This window comes from Fukomys damarensis, unplaced genomic scaffold, assembly GCF_012274545.1.
Source record: "Fukomys damarensis isolate Sample0158 unplaced genomic scaffold, DMR_v1.0_HiC HiC_scaffold_3, whole genome shotgun sequence".
NCBI lineage: Eukaryota > Metazoa > Chordata > Mammalia > Rodentia > Bathyergidae > Fukomys > Fukomys damarensis.
Window position 1 is genome coordinate 18,414,901 of NW_022900915.1, and position 6,822 is coordinate 18,421,722.

Genomic DNA, 6,822 nt, shown 5'->3' on the forward strand with positions numbered 1-6,822 from the left:
TCATACCATAGAGATGTATGCATACCCATGTTTATAGCAGCACAATGTATAATAGCTAAATATTAGAAACAGTTTATGAACCCATCAAAAGATGAATGAAGGGGCTGGGGATTTAGTGCAGTGGTTCTGCCATCTGTCTTGCAAGCACAAGTTCCCAAGTTCGATTCCCAGTACCAAGAAGAAAAAAAAAAAAGATGAATAGAGAGAATGTTATATTTAAATACAATAGAGTACTACTCTGCCCTAAATAAGGATAGACTTGGGCCACACCATTCAGGACCCCTTGTGTGGAAATCTAGAAGTTATTCCTTCCCCTTCTTTCCAATAAAACTTCCCTAACAACAACAAAGACAAACTAATCATTTGTAGGAAAATAGATTATCTTGAGACCACAATCTTAAGTGAAAAAAACTGGACACAAAATTGAAATATAGCATTGTTTCTCCTGTGTGAGAAACCTAAAAGGTAAATAAGGAGCATAATGAAGGATAAATATTGGGAAGTAGGAAAAACATGGTCAAATGGGAAGGGAAGAAAGGGAAAAGGAAAAAAGTGAATGGAAGGATAACATGGAAACAAAGCGTTTATAAATGGGGAGGGAAAGAACAGTTGAAGGGAGGGGAGGGGATGGGAAAAAAAGAATTAAGGTATATTATAAATTCCCTACAATGAATGTGATCAGTATGTATGACAAATATGTACTAGTAAAAAACAAATTTAAGCCAGGCGTGGTGGTGCACGCCTGTAATCCCAGCACTTGGGAGGCTGAGGCAGGAGGATCGTTGTGAGTTCGAGACCAGCCTGGACTACCTAGTGAGTTCCTGGTCAGTCTCAACTACATAGTGAGACCCTGTCTCAAAACCACCCCCCCCAAAAAAAAAACTTAAAAAAATAAAAAGTGGCTTTGGATATAGCTTAGTGTGATGACCATGGTTTCAATTCACAGTACTGCTAAAAAAAAAAAAAAAAAAAAGCACCACCATTTCTAACTGCCTCTCATTTTGACTCACCCCTCTCAGGCAAACCAAAACATCATCCTACCCATAATGCCTCTCAAGTACCTATATCTCTTTTTTTTTCTTTCTGTTCGCTTAAAGACAACCCACACTAGCTGCAGTGGTACCTTCATGTTATCCTAGCCCTCAGGAAGCTGAGGCAGGAAGATTGTGAGACTGATTCCAGCTACACAGCTACCCAGCTACACAGGGAGTTCATGGCCTGCCTGGACTACATAGTGAGGCCTTCTCTCAAAACAAATGGAGGTGGCACTGCAGTGACATCTGTCCCACTCTGACCTGCATGGGAGATGAAGGGAGGACCGGAAAGACCCTGGAAGCCATGAAAGGGACTTGGTGAATTTTGAGGATGTGGCATGAGCATCCTATAAGAGGGGTGGGTTTTTCTGGATCCTTTCCAGAAGAATCTACACAGAGACGTGATGCAGGAAACTATCAGCAGTCTGGCCTTTGTAGAAGTTCTGTGGTAGAGAGACACTGGGAAAGGGTAGAAGGTAGCCAGCATATAGAAACCTTCAGCCAGATTCCAGATCTCAGTCTCACCAAGAAAACTCCTGCTGCAAAAACCCGTGAATGCAGTGTATGTAGAGAAGCCTTCATCGGTCATCCCTTAATAGGCACATGGGAGCTCATACTGAATACAGATCACATGAGCATGAGCAAGAGAAGGGCGGGAAGCAGGCACATCTCCCACAAGACAAGCAGTGTGGAGATGTCTTCAGCTTTGCACTGTTCCTTTAAAGCATCTGAAGGAACTCGTACTGAAGAGAAACCCTATCAATGTAAAGATACACGGAAAATTCTATATTTCTCTATCAAACTTTCAAAGACACAGTGGAGACAGACCTACAGACCTTTATTCTCCTTTTTTTTTTTTTTTTTTCCGGTACTAGGGATTGAACTTGGGTCCTTGTGCTTTTGAGGCAGGCTCCAGAACCACTGAGCTAAATCCCCAGCCCTTATTCCCCCAGTTCTTTTCAAATATATGAAACAACTCACGCTGTAGCGAAACCCAATCAGTTTAATTAAATAATGTGGTAAAAGTCTAAGTGCTTCCAAATCCTTTCAGATACACAAAAGAACTTACAGACAAACCCCACAAATATGAGGAATGTGGGAAAGCTTTCAAGTGTTCCAGGACTTTTCGAAGACATAAGAGAACTCATACCAGAACAAAATATGATGAATATAAAAAATGTGGTAAGACCTCAGGCCATTTCAGCACTCCCTTTCTGTCTTTCTTTCTTTTTTTTTTCTTTTTTCTGTTTTTGTACTAGGTATCGAACTCAGGACCTTGAGCTTTCAAGGCAGGCAGTGGAATCACTGAGGTAAATCCCAGCCCTTGGTACTTTTTTGGGGGGGCGGGTACCAGGTTCGAACCTGAGACCTTGCACTTGTGAGGCAGGTGGCAGCATTACTGAGCAAAATCCCAGTCCCTCAGTACTTTTTGAATACATGAAAGAATGCATAAAAGGACAAACACATACTATGAATGTGAGAAATGTGGGAAAGCCTTCATTTCTCTCTTTTCAAAGGCACGTGATAATGCACACTGGACTTATCAATGCAAGGCATGTATAAAGCATTCATTGGTTCTAATGCATTTCAAATATATGAATGACTACACACTGCAGAGAAACCCTCTGAATGTAAACAGTGTGGGAAAATGTTAAAGAGTAGTGCCAGTTCTTTTCAAATATATGAAAGGACTCACACTAGAGAGAAGCCTTATGAATGTAAGGAATGCAAAAAAACCTTCAATTGTCCCGGTTCCTTTGAAAGACATGAAAAAACTCACACTAGGGAGAAGCCTTATGAGTGTAACCAGTGTGGTAAGATCTTTAGTCATTCTTGTTATCTTCAGATGCATGAAAGTTCTCACATTGGAGAAAAACCTAGCACTGCAGAGACGCTCTATCAGTGTAAACAATGTGGTAAAGCGTTTTGTAGTTCCAGTTCCTTTCAGGTTCCTAAACGGACTCCTTCCAGAGAGAAACCCATGAATGTGGGAAAGCCTTCAGCTGTCAAAATTCATTTAAAAGACATGAGAGGTTTACATGGGAGAGAGACCCTCTGAGTGCACAAAGTGTGGTAAAGCTTTGGGCATTGCAGCTCCCTTCAACTATATGAAAGAAATCATACTGAAAGAAACACGAAAGTTGAAAATGTGTTTTAATAGCTCCAATTCTTTTCAAATACATAAAATAATTCATAGTGGCAAGAAACCCTATGTATGTCAAGAATGTGGAAAAGCCTTCAGTTGTTCCAGCACCCTTCAAAAATGTGGAAAGTCTCAAACTAGAGAAAACCCCTGCTTTATACAAAGTGTGGGAAAGCTGGTCCAGTTGATACAGTAAATTTCAAGTACACCAAAGATTTCACTCAGAAGGAAAAACGTCTCAAATTTAATAAGGATGGGCAAGACTTAATTTGTTACGGTTCCTTTGAAAAGAGTGGAAGAACTTGTGTTGGAGAGGCACCCATACAAGGAATGTGGGGAGGTTATCTCTGCGGATTCCTAGCACATTTGAGAATGTACATTGGTAAGAAGCCCTAGAAATCAGAGGGTGACAATGCCTGCTGTGTCCCACTTCAGTCTGAAGCTATGGAAGAGCAGTAGAGAGAAGGTAAACAGAGGAGTAGAAGTCGTGTGCACAACTGAGGTTGGCTCACACCCTCACAGAAACACGGAGGAATGCTCGCCGGGGCTCGTGTTGTAGCTCAGTAGGAGAGGGCTTGCCTGTTAATCACAAGGCCCACCCTTGGAGGAAGGAAGGAAAGATGGGGAGGAAGGAGGAAGGGAGACAAGAGAAAGAGTGCACACACTTATTAAAGACTGGGAAATTTGAAAAATAAAGCTTTCTGCTTTAACAGTTACTTTGAAAAACATGACAACTCCAAATTTAGAGAAATATACAAATTGAAGTAATATGAAAAGACTAATGCAAATTAAAATATAAAGCTCCAGAAAGTTCAAGTCCTGAAGGAAATGTTTTAAAAGGAATAATCTGATTGTCTTTTATCAATTATTTGTGTGTGTGTGTGTGTGTGTGTGTGTGTGTGTGTGTGTATGTGTGTGTGTGTAGTACTGGGGATTGAACCCGGAGAGTTAAAGTCCCCTGCACTTTAAACTTTTTACTTTGAGTCAAAAGTACTTAGAGGCTGGCCTCTAACTTAGTCACCCCAGTAGCTAGGATTACAGTCTGTTTTGTGGTGCCTGTATCACTTAATAAATCTTTAATGAGGCTGGGGATTTAGCTCAGTGGTTCGGTGGCCTGCCTTGCAAGCGCAAGGACCCAAGTTCAATCCCCGGTACAAACAAACAAACAAATAAATGAAATCTTTAACTCAGTGATGCACACGCCTGCCAAGCAAGCCCAATGTCCTGAGTTCCAACCCCCATATCAAAACAGAAAAGAAAAGAAAAAGAAAAAACTTTTACTTCTTCATTTCGAAGTGTATGGTAACCACGGGTGACTTGAGATGCATTTTTAATATACAGGAAGGTTTAATTTTTATATAGTTGTTTGATTCTGTGGTTAATGGCCATTAAAAATCAGTCTTTGGCCAGGCGTGGTGGCTCACGCCTGTAATCCCAGCACTCGGGAGGCTGAGGCAGGAGGATCATTGTGAGTTCGAGACCAGCCTGGGCTACATAGTGAGTTCCAGGTCAGTCTCAACTACATAGTGAGACCCTGTCTCAAAAAACCAAAAAAAAAAAAAAAAAAAAAACTTTAAAAAATCAGTCTTTGGCTGGGAATTTAGCTCAGGGGTACTGTGCCTGTCCCCCAAAAACAAGGGCTTGAGTTTGGTACAAAAAAAAAAAAAAAAAAAAAAAAAGAATCAGTCTTTGTTCATTGTTAGGACTTTCTTCCTGGTCTCACGTGGCAGTTTCTGAAATATCTCTTGCCCAGTCTATATATTCTAACATTTCCTTATGAAGAAAACTACTCTTTTTAAAGGGTATATGGAAGTTTACATCTTCTTGGGTAATAAAGAATTGTCATAAAATAAACTAAAAGGATGTGACCCAAATACTAGTCTCCCAAGGGTGACAGACACATACATACACCATCTCCATAAAGCTCAGAGTTTCAAGGTGTGTCACAGAAAGTCTCCCACTGACCTTCTGATACTGGCCACTGATGCATCCCATAGCCCTACTGCCCTTCAGATCAGGAAGTTCTGCTGCTTTGGGGCCAGACCCGGGGGAGCAGGCTCTTGGGGCCCAGTGTCTGTGCACTTCTGTGGCAGTACTGTCAACACATGGGGTGCAGGGGTGCACAGCTCAGAAAACCCCCGGCTTTAGACCTCTTCCCAATTCCAGCTACCCTCCGGGGACCCACCTTTCTTCCGACTCATTCCATGAGTACTCTCTTATCGCTGAGCTTGGGTTCTGCTATGGAGAAACAAAACAACACGAGATGGAAACTTTCTGTTCATTCCCCAGTATTTCTCAGCACAGTAAATGCAGCCATCATTGACTCAGTTACAAGCCAAAAACTTAAGAATTCAGCTGGGGGTGTGGCCAGTGGTACAGTGTTTGCCTAGCGTCTCTGAGACTTGGTTCAATACCCAGCACTCCAAGCAGACAGTATCCGTTTTCAGTTCCATTCTTTCTCCTACATCCTATAATACTCAATGTATCAGTCCATTGTCTTCACCTTCCAATTATATCCAGAATATGACAGCTTCTCACCACATCCAGTGCACTGAGCCTCATTTCAAGCCCTCTTCATCTCTTGTTTGGATGCTTGCATTCCTACCTAATCAATCTGCCTCCATTCTTGCGCTCTTTTAGTCTGCTTTCTGCAGAGCACATAGAACCAAAGTGCCCAGTACAGTAGCCTAGCCACATGTGAATATTTAATTATAATTTTTTTTAGTCATTCTTGCCCCCATTTTAAGTGCTTAATAGCCACTGTCTACTGTACTGGACAGAGTAGGCAGAAACATTTTCACCTTGCCAAAAGTTCTATGGTTAATACCAATCTAAAGTAAGCCTTTTATTTTTAACTTTAAAAAATGTTTTCTGCAGGGCTGCGGATTAAGCCCAGGGCTTTGTACATGCTAGGCTAATATTCTACCCCTGAGCTGCACTCCCACCCCCCAGATGGAGCCTTTTAATATTTCAATCAGATCATATCTCTCACCTGCTTCAAATGCTCCTGTGACTTTCCCACCACACTTAGAAGAAAAATCCATAGAATTGGCCAGTCATTGTGTTGTTTTCCTATAATTCCAGGTACTTAGGAGGCGAAAGCAGGAAGACAAGTTAAAAGCCAGCCTGGGCAACTTAGACCTTGTCTCAAAATACATTTTTTTTTAATTTGGGTCTTGTGGTACGCGCCTGTAAGCCCCACACCTGGGAGGCTGAGGCTCGAGGATGGTGAACTCCAGGCCAGCCTAGACTCCCAGTGTAATGGCATAGCTTGAGCTGATGTCTTACTAAGTAGACGAATGAGAATGCAGGCAAAGGAAGATTTATCAAGGAAAGAGAAATTGCTCCCTATAGTTGGGAGGGGCCCCCAAAGTTGGTTGCTACAGAGCCACTCTGTCTAGGGGTTTTTATACCTAAATGGCTAGAGTTAAAACCCAGAGTCAAACTAAGGATAACCGATAGGACTAAGACAAACTTACCTAAACTAGAGATGGGGCTATAAGGAGTTGAGACACAGCAAATGTATGTCTGTAGGTACCTCTTGACCTCTATTTTATCTAAAGAGGTTTATTAAAAGAACAAAGTGAGAGGGAAAAATATTTTCCAGATAGATGGGACAGAATTAGTTACAGTGGTCACCCATCA